Raw genomic sequence first — 15914 nt, forward strand, 5'->3', positions numbered from 1 at the left:
AACCAGGAAGGAACCAGGCGATGTCGTGAAGATTGCAGGTGAAGGTGAAGCTTGTCGCTGCAGCCACGAGGATCAGGAAACGTCGAGGACGACCAGGACCAGGAGGCGAGCTGTCCCACGAAGGCTCTTGCTGTCGGCGGCGTCGAAGTTGGACTAGGACTCACCAAGCCTTGGCAAGCGGAACCCACGAAGAACGGAGGACTTGCTTCTGGTGCAGACCAGGAAGGTCTGGGGTGCTTCTCTTTTTCAAAGGAGCAGGAGCCAGTCTGGAGGAGCCAAACCAGCGCTGAAGATTACGGGATGCGTCGTCACAAAGGCCACTAGCCAGCGGGCAAGCAACCGGACATACGCGGCAAGCAGGAAAATGCAGAAGGGCCCACGCAGGACTCGTGGAGTGTGGGGGGCTGGTCTTCGGTGCAGATGGTGCTTGGGGTTGGGGCTTCTCAATCCCCGGTGCACAACTTCGAGGGTGCCTCAGAAGCTGCGCTTGAAGATACTAGCCACTTTTCCCAGGTAGCCGGTCCCACGTCTCTCGTTGCCTCCACGGATCTCAGCTCGGCTGTGGATGTGGATCAGGGTCGGAGAAGTCTGGAAGTCAAGGCTCTGGTCGGGCTCTGCAGTCGGTCCCTCGTAGAACTTCAGCAAAGCAAAGGGTAGTCTCTTGATGGTGCCTGTTTGCACAGGGTAGCCACTCCTTGGCCACAAGGGAGATTCTTCAGTCTTCTTCTTTCGTCGAATGTCGAAGGTCCAGAGTTTCTGTTCAAGTTGCAGGTTCAGGATAATCTAAAGTCTTGAGGCCCAACTCCCACTCTTATACTAATCTGGGGGGCTGGGATACCTGCTAGGTCACGCCTTATGGGTGGGACCTGGGAGGGGTGGTTACACCCACTTCCCTTTGTCCAGTTTCGCGCCAGAGCTGGGGCTGGAGTGCCGCAGCGCCGGTTTGAACTGGACTATGCAAGGAACACCTTGTGTGCCCCAGGCATGTCTCATTCCTTTCAGCCCACCCTGCCCCAATACACTAAAGGCTGTCTGGGGAGGTGCTAGCACCTCCCCAAGCAGGAAACCTATTGTCCAGGCTTCCCTGGCTGGGATCACTCCCAGCAGCAGGAGGTCAGACTTGTGTCGTGGCAGCAGCATCCATTTTGTGATGCTGAGGCTTTGGTCAGAGGCTAACAGTGAAGTATGATTTTAACATGTCTTTCCCTCTAGAAGGGGGGAATAATATCCTCATGTCCAGAAATGGTATGGGGGTATTATTCCACAGTGTTAGACACCTTACACGACATGTTTCGATAAAGCCAAACCATAGTTACCATAACCGTTTAAGATTATAAGGCACTTTCAGAGTATATGGTAGGCTATATCATAGAACAGCTATAAGGACATGGTTCCGAAAGCTGCAGACAGGCTCAGCTCATGCTAGAGCACCATCTCACATGTTACCAAGCACTCTGCCTCCAGGATTGTTAAGGCCTGCCATAGGAGTGGCTGATAGGTACACATGTGTCTATATGTAAGTTAGGTATAGGAATACTACACCTAAGCAAGGGGTGATTACACGACCTTGCCCCAGCTGAGTGATCAGCCAGTTGTGTCAAAATGGAAGGCCAGGCCAGGGGTGGCATAATACATGCTGCAGCCCCTGGTAGGCCTAGGGTACACCTATGCCCTGGGTACCTAGGGTACACTGTACAGGGGCCAATAAGGTGATCCTATCCAAATGGGTTATGCACCTAAAGTACATAGTATCAATTTAGAGAGAGAACAGCAGGGCTGTGGGTCTGATTAGCAGGCCCACAGCCACATCTAAGTCGAAAACCAGTAAAGCAAAAGCAAAAAGTGGGGGTGAACATAGAAAGCAGACCCTACTCTCCTACACCATGTCATTCCAGTTTGAATCCAGCCATATGCAAATCAGTCTTGACCCTGTGCCTCATGGGAACAGTCCAGCCCGAACTGCCAAGCCAGGTCCTCTCTGGACTGGAACCAAGCATCCTAGGACCGGTTTCGGGGTTTCACCCCTCTTCAGCCATTAAAAGGTTTACCATTAAAAAGTAAACCTAGACACCAGTGGTGGGTGAAGTGTTTAATGATAGATCAATTATTCCACAGGCTTCTGTATGCATTATGACCTTTGTTACCACAATCCTGATGCTAGAGATTGGAGAAAGCAAACCCCTATTATGTTCTCAGGGAAGGAGGATGACATCAGGAGGTGATTTTTGCCCTAGGCTGAGAGGATGCTGGTTAGAAATGGTTTTTTTGGATGGTGAATGTATACACCCTAGCCAGGCAGTACCCCTGCCCACCCCCACTCTAGTCAGGGTAAGCTAGATAAACAACTGTGATAAGGAAGAGTTTATTTCATGTAGCTACAGTTCTCTTGTAGGGTAGTCTCTATTGAAGCCATAAGCATTTGGATTGCTAAGCCCATGTGTGGGAATCCCAGAGCACTTTCCATAATAGATTTTTTTTTTTTATAAATATATTTTTATTGGCATTTTAAAGAAATCGACAGTTTAGATAGACTCAGGAGAAGGAAAAAGAAACAGAAAACAAAAAGCAAAACTGATGACATCCTCTATCACTGTCTACAGTCGTGGGTGTTAGCTTCACCAATACAGATATATTGCGCTAATTATATAGAGAGTCGTCCAATATCGGTCCATCTTATGCATGAGTTTTTAGAATTTGAATCACTTTATGCCATTAACATTATACAAATTGAAACAAGGGGAAATTGAAGAAAGAAGGACAAAAAGAAAGCAAGAACGTGTAACTGGTGCAGAGGAGTGGTGTGAATACGTCAAAGCGCTGTTATCTAGCGGGGTTGTGGACATTTCCAACCCACAAGCTGGACTGATTCAGGGGGCCCCCCTCGCCGGTGCTCTCCCACCCTCGGTTAACCAGGCATTTCCAGGGTGCATATCAAACCTATGCACTCCCTCTCCATACATCAAACATCTGATGGCCCCAGCTGGACCACCTGGATCTCGTCATCTATTTGTGACACATGATCTGACTCACCCCTTAACTGCTCGATCCCACCGGTTTCTCCCATTCAGCTATTACCTCTTTCCATTGTTGAGCCATTGGGAGCTTTCTCACCCCTCTGGCCTCCTCCCAGGCCCAGCACAAGATCTATCAGGCGATGCCCAACTTTGCGTTTAGGTGGTCTGGGGAAAAGACCTAGCAGGCAAGTCCGAATTGCTAAGGCCAACTCCCTACCAAGCACATCCTTGATCTTAACCAACACCACCTCCCAGTAGGGGCGCACCCATTGGCAATCCCAAGTCGTATGGCCAAAGTCAGCATCAGGGTGGGCGCACCTAGGGCATTGTCTCACCTCCCCTCCATATGTCACGTTAAACCGATGTGGTGTCAGACAAGTCATATGCGTATAGTTAAACTGAATATATTTCAGTCGGATGTTCCTAGAAACTTTCCCCGAATATCGCAAAACTTTACGCCACTCTGAGTCAGTAAGGACTCTACCCCCATCGTATCCCAACGTGCTCATAGTCTTTCTAGCGGGCCAGTGGAGACCTCCACTAAGGTGGCATACAGCCATTTAACGAGATGTCACGCTGTACCAAGAGTAAAAAAAGCATGGAGGACAGGGTATGTATCGGGTTCCTCCCTCCCAGGGTCCCATAGTTGCGCAAACGTGAGCCTCAGTGCTTCAAAGCGCAAAAACTGGCCCGGGGCGGGGGTGTGTGGGGGGTATGGAGAGTTCACTATCTTCCACCAGGTCCACGAAAGGGATCAGAGCCTTGTCTAAGTAACAATCCCCTACAGTCTCCAGTCTAGCATCCGACCATCTGGCCAGTTGGGCCTCCGTGAATACAGATTGGGGTTCACCATGCAGCAGTTCCACCAGAGGAATCAAGGGGGAGTACTTTGCAGGTTGTTACTTTCCACTGCAGCATCGTCTCCACGCCTGGAAGGCCGTGCGCTGCAAAAAGGAGAAGTAGGGGATGGACGTAGCCGGTAGCAGGAGCTTTGCCGTCACTAACCCACGACTAGGTACCGGGTCCGTCAGGCACAGTCAATTATTGTTCACTCCCTCCACCCATTATGCTAGCCATTGTAGTTGGGCGGCCAACAAATAAAGTTCGAAATTGGGCACCTTAAGTTCGCCTTCCGACATAGGGCTCTGTAGGATTTGCAAGGACACCCTTGGGCGTCCATCACCCCAGGAGTGTGTGCAGAGGTCGAAACCAGCTTCTCTGCATCAAAACCGGGAGATTCACAAAAACGTATAGCAACCGGGTAGCATAAACATTTTGAACATTGTAATCCGGGCCATGATGGGCAGTTGCAACGAGCTCCAGAACTGAACACAGGAGCGAGAGAACAGAACATCTTCCCCAAATTTCCGTCCTTAAGATCATCTAGGTCATGAAAGATTTGTATGCCCAGGTATTTAAATGTAAACTGTGCCCAGGGAAAGGTCCAGCTACGGGGAACAAATAGGTCTTGGTTTTATTAACCTTAAGGCCCGAAAGGAGAGCAAAGTCGCCAGGGATTCGTAAAGCCTCAGCGGCCCTCTCAACTGCCTCCATGAGTTACAGCAACAAGTCGTCTGCATATAAAGAGAGGTGGTGGCAACGCCCACCCAAAGTCAATCTCAACCCACGCCCACCCAGTCCGAACCGTTCCCCCAGCAGTTCCACAGCCAGGGCAAACAGTAGCAGGGAAAGTGGGCCCCCCAGCCCGGAGCCTCGAGAGATCTTGTAAAGTCTGGATATGGTTCGTCCAATCTCGACTCTCACAGTGGGCGAGGCATAAAGAAGCCGTAATCAACGCACCCAGTCATCCCCCAAGCCCATGTGATGCATCACCTCAAATAGGTACTCCCAACTCACTGTGTCTGACGCTTTCTCCAAATCGACAGATAAAACCGCCACTTGCTGGTGAGCTGGTGTGTCCGCATGATAGAGCACGGAGAAGAGACTGCAGAGGTTATAAGAGGTACTTCATATGCGAAAGCAGCCTACCCGCCAACACTTTGTTCAGGATCTTAAAGTCTAGGCTCAGCATGGAGAGCGGTTGGTAATCTCTCACTCCCGCGTAAGGTTTCTTGTACTTGGGGAGCGGGATCACTCGTGCCGCGTGGGTGGAATCAGGCAAACCCCCCCCCTCCCTCATATGCCTCCGCATACAATGCAACAAGATGTGGTGCCAAAATATCGGTGAACTTCTGGTAGAACTCGGCCGGAAGGCCATCAGGCGTCTTACCGTGTGCCAGCGCTGCTATGGCGGACCTGACTTCCGGCACTGTGATCGGGCTTCCCAGATCATCCTGTTCATCTACCTCAAATGTGCGGAGCTGCAGAGGAGGCAGGAAATTTTGTATATCCGACAAGGGGGCTGCAGTCGGGGCCTCCAACAATCCCTCATAGTATTTTAAGAAAGTGTCTGTAGGAGAGTAGGGTCTGCTTTCTATGTTCACCCCCACTTTTTGCTTTTGCTTTACTGGTTTTCGACTTAGATGTGGCTGTGGGCCTGCTAATCAGACCCACAGCCCTGCTGTTCTCTCTCTAAATTAATACTATGTACTTTAGGTGCATAACCCATTTGGATAGGATCACCTTATTGGCCCCTGTACAGTGTACCCTAGGTACCCAGGGCATAGGTGTACCCTAGGCCTACCAGGGGCTGCAGCATGTATTATGCCACCCCTGGCCTGGCCTTCCATTCGGACACAACTGGCTGATCACTCAGCTGGGGCAAGGTCGTGTAATCACCCCTTGCTTAGGTGTAGTATTCCTATACCTAACTTACATATAGACACATGTGTACCTATCAGTCACTCCTATGGCAGGCCTTAACAATCCTGGAGGCAGAGTGCTTGGTAACATGTGAGATGGTGCTCTAGCATGAGCTGAGCCTGTCTGCAGCTTTCGGAACCAAGTCCTTATAGCTGTTCTATGATATAGCCTACCATATACTCTTAAAGTGCCTTATAATCTTAGACGGTTATGGTAACTATGGTTTGGCTTTATCGAAACATGTCGTGTAAGGTGTCTAACACTTTGGAATAATACCCCCATGCCATTTCTGGACATGAGGATATTATTCCCCCCTTCTAGAGGGAAAGACATGTTAAAATCATACTTCACTGTTAGCCTCTGACCAAAGCCTCAGCATCACAAAATGGATGCTGCTGCCACGACACAAGTCTGACCTCCTGCAGCTGGGAGTGATCCCAGCCAGGGAGGCCTGGACAATAGGTTCCCTGCGTGGGGAGGTGCTAGCATCTCCCCAGACAGCCTTTAGTGTATTGGGGCAGGGTGGGCTGAAAGGAATGAGACATGCCTGGGGCACACAAGGTGTTCCTTGCATAGTCCAGTTCAAACCGGCGCTGGGGCACTCCAGCCCCAGCTCTGGCGCGAAACTGGACAAAGGGAAGTGGGTGTAACCACCCCCTCCCAGGTCCCACCCATAAGGCTTGACCTAGCAGGTATCCCAGCCCCCAGATTAGTATAAGAGTGGGAGTTGGGCCTCAAGACTTTAGATTATCCTGAACCTGCAACTTGAACAGAAACTCTGGACCTTCGACATTCGACGAAAGAAGAAGACTGAAGAATCTCCCTTGTGGCCAAGGAGTGGCTACCCTGTGCAAACAGGCACCATCAAGAGACTACCCTTTGCTTTGCCCACGTTCTACGAGGAACCGACTGCAGAGCCCGACCAGAGCCTTGACTTCCAGACTTCTCCGACCCTCATCCACATCCACAGCAAAGCTGAGATCCGTGGAGGCGACGAGCGACGTGGGACCGGCTACCTGGGAAAAGTGGCTAGTAACTTAAAGCGCAGCTTCTGAGGCACCCTCGAAGTTGTGCACCGGGGATTGAGAAGCCCCAACCCCAAGCACCATCTGCACCGAAGATCAGCCCCCCCACACTCCACGAGTCCTGCGTGGGGCCCTTCTGCATTTTCCTGCTTGCCGCGTCTGTCCGGTTGCTTGCCCGCTGGCTAGTGGCCTTTGTGACGACGCACCCTGAAATCTTCTGCGCTGGTTTGGCTCCTCCAGACTGGCTCCCGCTTCTCTGCAAAGAAGAAGCACCCCAGACCTTCCTGGTCTGCACCAGAAGCAAGTCCTCCGTTCTTCGTGGGTTCCGCTTGCCAAGGCTTGGTGAGTCCTAGTCCAACTTCGACGCCGCCGACAGCAAGAGCCTTCGTGGGACAGCTCGCCTCCTGGTCCTGGTCGTCCTCGACGCTTCCTGGTCCTCCTGGCTGCAGCGACAAGCTTCACCTTCACCTGCAATCTTCACGACATCGCCTGGTTCCTTCCTGGTTCCACGTGGTCACTGGCTAGTGACCTTGACTCTGTCCCTTCTGCTTGCAGGTCTCCTCTCTTCTTGATCCCAGCCTTGGGATCCACCGGACACTCTTCACTGACTGCCTGTCAGCATCTTTCTTCAGGCATCCATAGGAGTCGACGACGAAAACCGACGCATCTTCACCCCTATTCACCCGCAGCCTGTGGGCTAGGTAACTTGGGTACTCCGGTGCTCATCAGGATAGTGACTATCCTAGTGTCTAGTTTTCCAGTCTCAACTTCCTAGCTACTCCGGAAGTGTCCTAAATCTATCGTTTTCTAAACTGTACTATTGCTAGTGACTTTTACGCATTACGCGTGAGTGTTTCCACTCTGCACACGAATCCCGTGGGCCTCCCACTTCCTAACTAACGCTAGTGTAGTGTAGCCCCAGCGATTCCCTAGGCCTAGGCCTATTCTATTTCCGTGACAGTGGTCCTTATACCACTTACTTAGTATATGGTTTGCGTGGCCCCTAGGGCCTAACTGTATTACTTACCTGTGTGACTTAATGTATGCATAAATAAGACTGTGTTGTACTTACCTCTAATCTCATAAAGAGTGCTGAGGGTTTGACTAGAATAAATACACTTTATTTTATATATATATCTGTTGTGGTGTCCTTTCATTTGGTATTCAAGGGATTATATATGGTATCACAGCTGGCTTCACATGCCATTCAGAGTTTAGCCTAAGACTGCTCTTGTCCATGCTACCACTAGGATAGCTGGTCTATAAGGTTGACTTTACAACCAATCACCATAAGGGTATTTGGACTGATATAAGGTGTACACTAGAACTAGTGACATCATACATCAGGCCAACTTCTCACAGTGTCATTAATTATTAAAGGGCTGTGCACTATTTCCCCTGATTCCAGACCAAGCCACGTGAGAAGCGCTCCCCCCCACCTCAGGTTTAATTAGCGTGCTAACAGTCGACCCACCCTCCCTTTGCACATTGTCTAAATAATCCTTAAAGCTGTAACACCTCAATCTACCCAGCGCTTCGCTGTACCGTGCCCTCGCTTCTTGTAAGGACATCTGGGCCATGTCGTACATACCCTTTAAATTATCCAGTCTGCGGGTATTCCCCTCCAAGTCCAGAAGTTCACGATTAATCTCCCTGTGTGCCACACACGCCTGAACCATGCTATGGCCACGTACCATAACCTTAAACGCTTCCCACTCTACATGTGGAGAGGAGGCAGTGTTGGTATTGATGAGGCAGTGTTGGTATTGATGGGGAAGTAGGCTTCAACAAATGCTTTCAGTGAGGACCAGAAAGGAACATCATCAAGTAATAGCAGGTTCAATTTCCATGTAGGGATCGGGGGCGCTGACCCAGCGGTTGGTGTAGCATGAGTAATGGGCTGTGGTCAGACAGGGTACGCCCCAGGTACTCTGTGTGAGACAAACAAACGAAAACATTATCAACCAAAGAACCCCCATCTTGAACTCCCCAAGCCCAGGACAGCCTGACAACAGTCAGTCGTCCAAACAGTGTGTGGAATATGACCCTTAGTGAGGCCTTACTCCAGTAAGGTTCTCAAGGGGGTTGGACAATGAGAGCAGAAGGCAACATAGGATTGGCGCGCAAAATGTCCTAGGTGCGCCGGCCCCACTGGATCATGGTAGCCCAGGACCGGAGACCGCTGCCAGTAGTTCAGCAACACCCCGAGCGTTCGAACTGACTCGAAGCCTAAGCTGCCTCAGATAACTTCGTCAGCTATATGTGGAGTCACCGAGGCGCTCCCCGGTCTCCGGCGTCCAGGGAATGTGCTGATAATTATCGGGCCGGCGCGGAGCTCCGAGCTCACACTATCTGGATCCCCACAGCCTGTAATAGCTTTTAAATGAACTAAAACCTTGAGTGCGGGGTCCTGATGATATGGGGACACCAGCGTTCCACCCCCACAGTTGAGGGAGGGCTGATGGTGGTGGAGGCTTTTGCCTGTACCATGGTATGCTGGGTCGACAACGGCCACCCTAACGACATTAACAGATGCGCCACCCTGCCATCTACAAGGTGCTGAGTGGTGCACTGGGAGAAACAGCTGGGATGGAATTTAATTGATCTGGCCACGCTGCAGCGGAACCAGCTCACCTGTGCCGGCACCTCAACAATCTTCCATGCAGAGGACCGAGGGGTGAATCCTCTCTCCTCCAGAGCTGTCTATTTCCATGGGACCGCCATTTTGTACCTGAAAATCATCACAGCTGCCGACATTGGCATCCGCCCCTCTACCCGATGAAGGCCTACCTGTGCTGCTTGAACTGATCCTCCAGACGGCCTACTAACCCCATAGGCTTTGTGATCATCCTCTGTACATTTTGGGAGCACCTGGGCATAGCCGTGCTTGGAATGACCGAATAGTGCAGCAAGCTGGAGCCTTGGGTCTGAGCAGAGCTCTAGTGACAAACCTTCTGGGGCTATTTTTCCTTCACCTCCACAGCCCCTCAATACCTCAGGGCTGTGGCTTGTTTCTGGGGTGGTCTATGGGATCGGAGTGTGCTCACACCCTAAATTCTTTATCCACTGTTTGCTGTGTACGCTCAGACACTGCTTCCTACCCTGCTATAGGGGCCATGGAGGGTCTCTTAGAACTGTTCCCGTGCAGGGCGCTTCTAAGGCGAGTGGTGGGGTACACAGCTGAACCCCTGAGTTTACCCCCTACTACTTTCCCTACCTATTCTTGGATTTTTCTACGAAAATGATGAGTAAGCGGGGTTTCCCTCAGACTGCACTGAGCTTGTGGCTCTTTCTGGCGTAACTCCCAGGCTCTATGCATCAATTCTTGGTGTGCTTCGTGGGGCCTTGAACAAGAGTGACATTTGGAGACCTCCTGACTTTCTGATCACTGCACCCAGTCGGCCCCCTCATTGAGTTCACCACGCAGCCTCTGGGGTCTTGCTGGATACTGCTCTCTTCCACAGTCCTGTGCTACCGCTGGCTGGAGAATCAGTAAGGATCACACTAGTCGGCTACAGCATTCATAACCCTGGCAAACACCATGCCTTGTAGCAAGACAGCTAGAGATACACCTATTGAATCTGTCAAGGCCAATACGGTCACTTCACTTTGGAATAAAACGCCTGCACCGGGTGCGGAATCCATAACCCCCCCCGCTCTCTGGTATGGACGGAGAAACAATGTTAATACCTATCTCTCAGGCCTACATAGATCACTTCTTGCAAGCAACACATACAGAAATTGGCTCTTTCAAAGGGACTTTAAATCTTGCTTAACAGATAAACATCGCAAAGTCACTGACATAGGGAGACGCGTTGACGATCTGGAACGCATGGTGGATGCTCGCTCCGAGGATCAAGAGATGCTGTGGTGGAGGGCGGTTACACCGGAGGAACAACACATTGTGCTCCAAATGAAGGAAGGAGATCTCGAAAATCGCAGTCATCATAATAACATTCGCATCAGGGGAGGGCTGAAGGGGGTGGAGGGCAGTGACATGGCCTTTACTGCTGAGCTTCTCCACAGTTTTCATGGGTGATGATGGACCCCCTCCGGCGCTAGACAGAGCACACCGAGTAGCACCTCCACAGGGTCAATCCGAGGTGGCTTCGGACATCCTGGCTCAGGTCCACTTCTTTGTGGAGAAAAAAGCAATTCTGAAAGTGTCCCGGAGTAAGGCAGACCTGGTCTTTAGGCTACACTATCCAGCTACTTCAGGAATTTTTACCGGTCACCCTCCGCTGCCATAGGGACATCTGGCCAATCACAGACAAACTACGAGAACATTTGGTTACCAGTGGGGCCACCCTTTTGCCATCAAGCTCATCCGGGAGGGCAAGAAGCAAGTTATTTGCTCTCTGGCGGAGGCCAAACAGCTTCTCAGGGTCCAAATGGATTCACCTAAGGATGCTGCCTCGTCTCCTCAGACTCCCTCCAGAGAGTCCCTCAGCCTATCTGGTTTCTGATGCCATCTTGACGCACCGACAAAAATTCTGAAGACTTAGCATCTCAGGAAACACAAAATGACATTATTCAATACGGATTAGTTACTTACCTGTAATCCTAGTTCTCTTCCAGGGGTATCCTCATCAAAGTCATAAGCATTAGAATATTCCCGCCCATGTCCGGGATCCCGGAAACAGTATATTATATGTGCCCCACATATATATATCCATACATATATACCTATATGTATACACAAGCAATTGCAGCCCATAAACCCTAGAGCTGAACCATGCTGTAAGGAATTTCCACTACACATACGAAAATAGCATTATAAACATGAGAAACAACATTATAACTTGTTTGGAAACTGTTTTAATGCTTAGAAAACAGCAGAAATTCTTAGAAAACACTGAAAGCATAGGAAGCTCCCAGGCTGCATTGCAAATACCCAGTCTAAAAAGCTAACTAATAGCTGCATAGCAAAAAACTGACACCGTGCCTTTAAGGCACACCTGACCCCCCACCTTCCCATCATGCCTCAGGGGTGGCAGTTAGGTCAGTTGTTCTTTGCGGAGACTGAAAAGTCATGGCACAAAGAAATAATAATCTCTGAAAACTATCACACCTTTGCCCGGGGAGGCGGGAGGGTTGCTTATGACTTTGATGAGGATACCCCTGGAAGAGAACTAGGATTACAGGTAAGTAACTAATCCTTCTCTTCCAGGGGATCCTCATCAATAGTCATAAGCATTAGAATAGAATAGCGAGCCTCACCTCATCCCCCTGCGGGCAAAGGAAAGAAAAACAGAGAAGGAACAGTATGCTTAGATAGACCCAGCTACCCAAACTGGTTCCTCAAGGAGGCTTGGCCTACTTGGGCATCCGCCCTGGAATCGGATTCGAGGCAGAAGTGCCTGGTAAAGGTGTGAACCGATTTCCAAGTGGCCGCCTTGCAGATCTCTGCCATTGGAACGTCATGCAAGAAAGCTACTGTGACCGCTTTCCCCCTAGTAGAATGAGCCTTAGGGGCCAAAGGTAAGGGCCTTTTCGCCAGCTGGTAGGCTAGGGTAATGCAGGAAACAATCCATCTGGAAATGGATCGTTTAGCTGCCGGGAAGCCTGTTCTCATGGCGCCATAGTTGACAAACAGCTGATCCGTCTTCCTAATGCCTCTGGTACTTGCCAGGTAGAATTTAAGTACCCTCTTGAGGTCTAAGGAGTGGAGCGACCTCTCAGCCGGGGTCGCTGGATTCGGGAAGAAGGATGGCAGAGAAATGGACTGATTAATATGAAAATCAGACACTACCTTAGGGAGAAAAGATGGATGTGCCCTTAAGACCACTTTGTGCTGGTGAAAAACTGTACGGCTCTTTAGTACAGAGAGCCTGGATTTCGCTAACTCTGCGCGCCGATGTAATGGCTACCAGAAAAGCGGCCTTCCACGACAGATGCTGTAAAGAAGCTTTGTGGATCGGCTCAAAAGGTGGGCCCATCAACTTGGACAATACTAAGTTCAACTCCCAAGGAGGAGAAGGGTTTCGAACAGGGGGTAAACTTTTTTCAACCCCTGCAAGAAGTCCTTGACCACCTGCATCTGGAAAAAAGAAGGTTGACTGGGAGACCACCTGTAAGCTGTAATGGCAGACAAATGGACCCTGATGGATGCATACTTCAAGCCTGATCTAGCTAAGTGAAGGAGGTACGGAAGGATGACGTCCTCCTGCCCCTTTGTAGGATCAAGGTGATTCTCCCTACACCAAATGAAGAACCTCTTCCACTTAAACGCATAAGACGCTCTCGTGGAGGGTCGCTTCGCTTCTTTGAGAATATGCATGCAGTCAGGTGGTACACCTAAATGTCTGTATTGCAGGACCTCAGGAGCCATGCTGTTAAGTTCAATGAGGGAAGGTTGGGATGTAGAATCCTCCCGCCCATCTTGGACAGCAGGTCCGGCCTGCAAGGCAGTCGCCTGTGAGGTCGCACTGAGAGATGGAGAAGGTCCGGCTACCACCACTGGCGCGGCCAGTCCGGAGCTATGAGGATCATCTTCATGTCGGATCTGAGCAGCTTGGATACCACCTTCGGAATCAGAGGCAGGGGCGGAAAGGCGTAGGCAAATGTCCCGGACCAGTCCATCAAAAGAGCATTCCCCCTGGTCCCTGGACGGTGGAATCTGGACGCGAAGGCGTGGCATTTTGAATTTTCGTCGTCTGCAAACAGATCGATGTCTGGACGACCCCAACAACGGAACAGGTCTGCCACCACGTCGTCTTGTTCAGGTAAAACATGGTCGTGGTGTTGTCGGTCTGCACCAGGACTGAGTCGGCCTTGATTGCTGGGAGGAACGCCTTCAGAGCAAGGTGGACTGCCCGAAGCTCTAGCATATTTATGTGGTAGCCCTGTTCTTTTGCAGACCACCGACCTTGTATTTGGAGGCACCCCATGTGGGCCCCCCAACCTTGCAGCGATGCATCTGTCACCACCGATTGCACCGGAAGTGGGTGGTGAAACGGGACTCCCACCAACAGATTGTCCTGACGAGTCCACCATGCTAGGGAAGATTTCGCCACCTGGGAGAGAGAGATTCGATCTCCCCAACGGCCTGTGGACTGATCCCATTGGTCCTCCAGGGCTTGCTGCAAAGGTCTCATTCGCAGTCTGGCGTTGGGAATGAGAAAAATGCAGGACGCCATGGATCCCAGCAGAGATGCTACCTGCCGGGCTGACGGCCTCTGCATCTGCTGCATAAGCCTGCATTTCCTCTTCATTGAAGACAGTCTCTCCCCCGAAGGATACGCTCTTCCCACGCTTGTGTCCAGAACGGAGCCAAGGTAGTGGATGGACTGAGTGGGCTGCTGCACGGACTTTGCCATGTTGACGTGAAGGCCGAGAGCGTGCAACTGTCTCAGACAGATTTGGAAGTCTTTCTTCACCTGCTGCTGGGATGGGGCCTTCAGCAACCAGTCGTCTAAGTACGGGTAGATGAAGAGACCCTGCTTGTGTAGGCAGGCCGCCACCACTGCCATACATTTGGTGAAGACTCGCGGAGCCGACTTGAGTCCGAATGGAAGGACTTTGTACTGATAATGCTTGCTTCCAACCACAAACCGCAGGTACCTGCGGTGATGTTTCGCGATTGCAATGTGAAAGTACGCATCTTGGAGGTCCACCGAACACATCCAATCCCCGACTTGCAGATGTGGATATATTTGGTGAAGCGCCAACATACGGAACTTCTCCTTGACGATGACTTTGTTTAGGAGACGAAGGTCCAGAATCGGCCGAAACTTGTGCTCTTGATCTTTTTTGGGCACAAGGAAGTACCGGGAGTACACTCCTTTTCCGACCTGCGAAGGAGGAACTTTTTCTATGGCCTGTTTTTGCAGAAGGGCCCTCACCTCCTTTTGGAGTAGTTTTAAGTGGTGAGGACGGGACCTTTTTGGCGGGATGTCTCTCGGACGCGCTCGAAAACGTAGCGCATATCCATTTCGCAGTATATTCAGCACCCAGCGATCTTTTGTGATGCTGTCCCACTCTGCTAGATGTTGTGACGCACTTCCTCCCACTGGAGTGGGCAACGGTCGTAGAGGAAGCCACAGCTCATGACTTTCCTCCTCTTGTGGTAGTGGAGAACTGTTGCTGGTGTCCACCTCTGCCCCTGCCGGACTTTCCGCCTCGAAACTGTGATTTCCCTTGGGGTTTACTCTGAGACCACTGAGGGGTTTGAACCCTCTGTTGAGGCCCCTTGCGTTGGGTGGGTCGAAAACGGCGCTTGAATTCCTTTTTCTTCTCCAAGCCCACAGCTTTGAGGGTGTCTAGCTCAGTTTTCATGCGCCCCATCTCCTCATCCGTGTGAGTGCCGAAGAGGGAGTTGCCAGAGAACGGGAGGTCTAAAATCCGTTGCTGTGCGTCTGGCTTGAGCCCTGTCAGCCGCAACCAGGACGACCTCCTGGCGCACACGCCGTGTGTGTAAGAGTGGGCTGAGAGTAGCGCACCATCCGCCGCTGTGCTAATCGACTGATTAGCCACCAGATCCCCTTCAGTAACAATCTCCTCAAAGTCCTTTTGGTCCTCCTTGGGGAGCTTGGACTTGAATCGCTCCATCGAGTCCCAGAGAGCCCTATCGTATCTGCCCAGAAGCACCGCCGCGCTGGAGAGTTTGAGGGACGCCGCCGCGGAAGAGCCGGCCCTGCGTCCCCAGGAGTCCTGGGTTCTGCTCTCCTTATCTGGAGGGACGGAAGAGGAGGCCGACGCCGTCTGACCCTTTCTTGCAGCTGCCACTATGACGGAGTCCGCAGGCGGGTCCATCTTCACAAAGACGGGGTCAGAGGTAGCTGGCTTGTATTTTTTGAGGATACGAGCCGGAACCGCTTTGACGGTCGCCGGGGTGAGAAAGGTGTCCATGACTGGTTCCATGATTCCTGGGACCAAAGGCAGCAGTGGACGAGAGGCAGACTTCTGGTGAAGTGTTTCAAAAATCACCGACGTGGTGACTTGGGGGACTGACATCTCAATCCCCAGCTTCTGCGCTCCCCGCTGCAAAACCTCCTGGTAGGTGTTGATGTCGTCTATGGGCGAGACCCTGGACACTGGGCTGCCCGATAGCGTGGGTGAATAGTCCCTGATGGAGGACCTGGTGGACGAGGAAGAGGACGATGATGGAGTC

General features: G+C 51.3%; 1 protein-coding gene across 5 annotated transcripts in view; it reads right to left on the bottom strand.

Annotated features, from left to right (window-relative positions):
• The window catches only part of PCM1 (pericentriolar material 1), a 1275228-nt gene that overhangs the window by 160788 nt on the left and 1098526 nt on the right, over positions 1 to 15914 (bottom strand). The gene's annotated exons all lie outside the window — the stretch shown is intronic.

This window comes from Triturus cristatus, chromosome 2_2 (assembly GCF_964204655.1).
Source record: "Triturus cristatus chromosome 2_2, aTriCri1.1, whole genome shotgun sequence".
Classification (NCBI taxonomy): domain Eukaryota; kingdom Metazoa; phylum Chordata; class Amphibia; order Caudata; family Salamandridae; genus Triturus; species Triturus cristatus.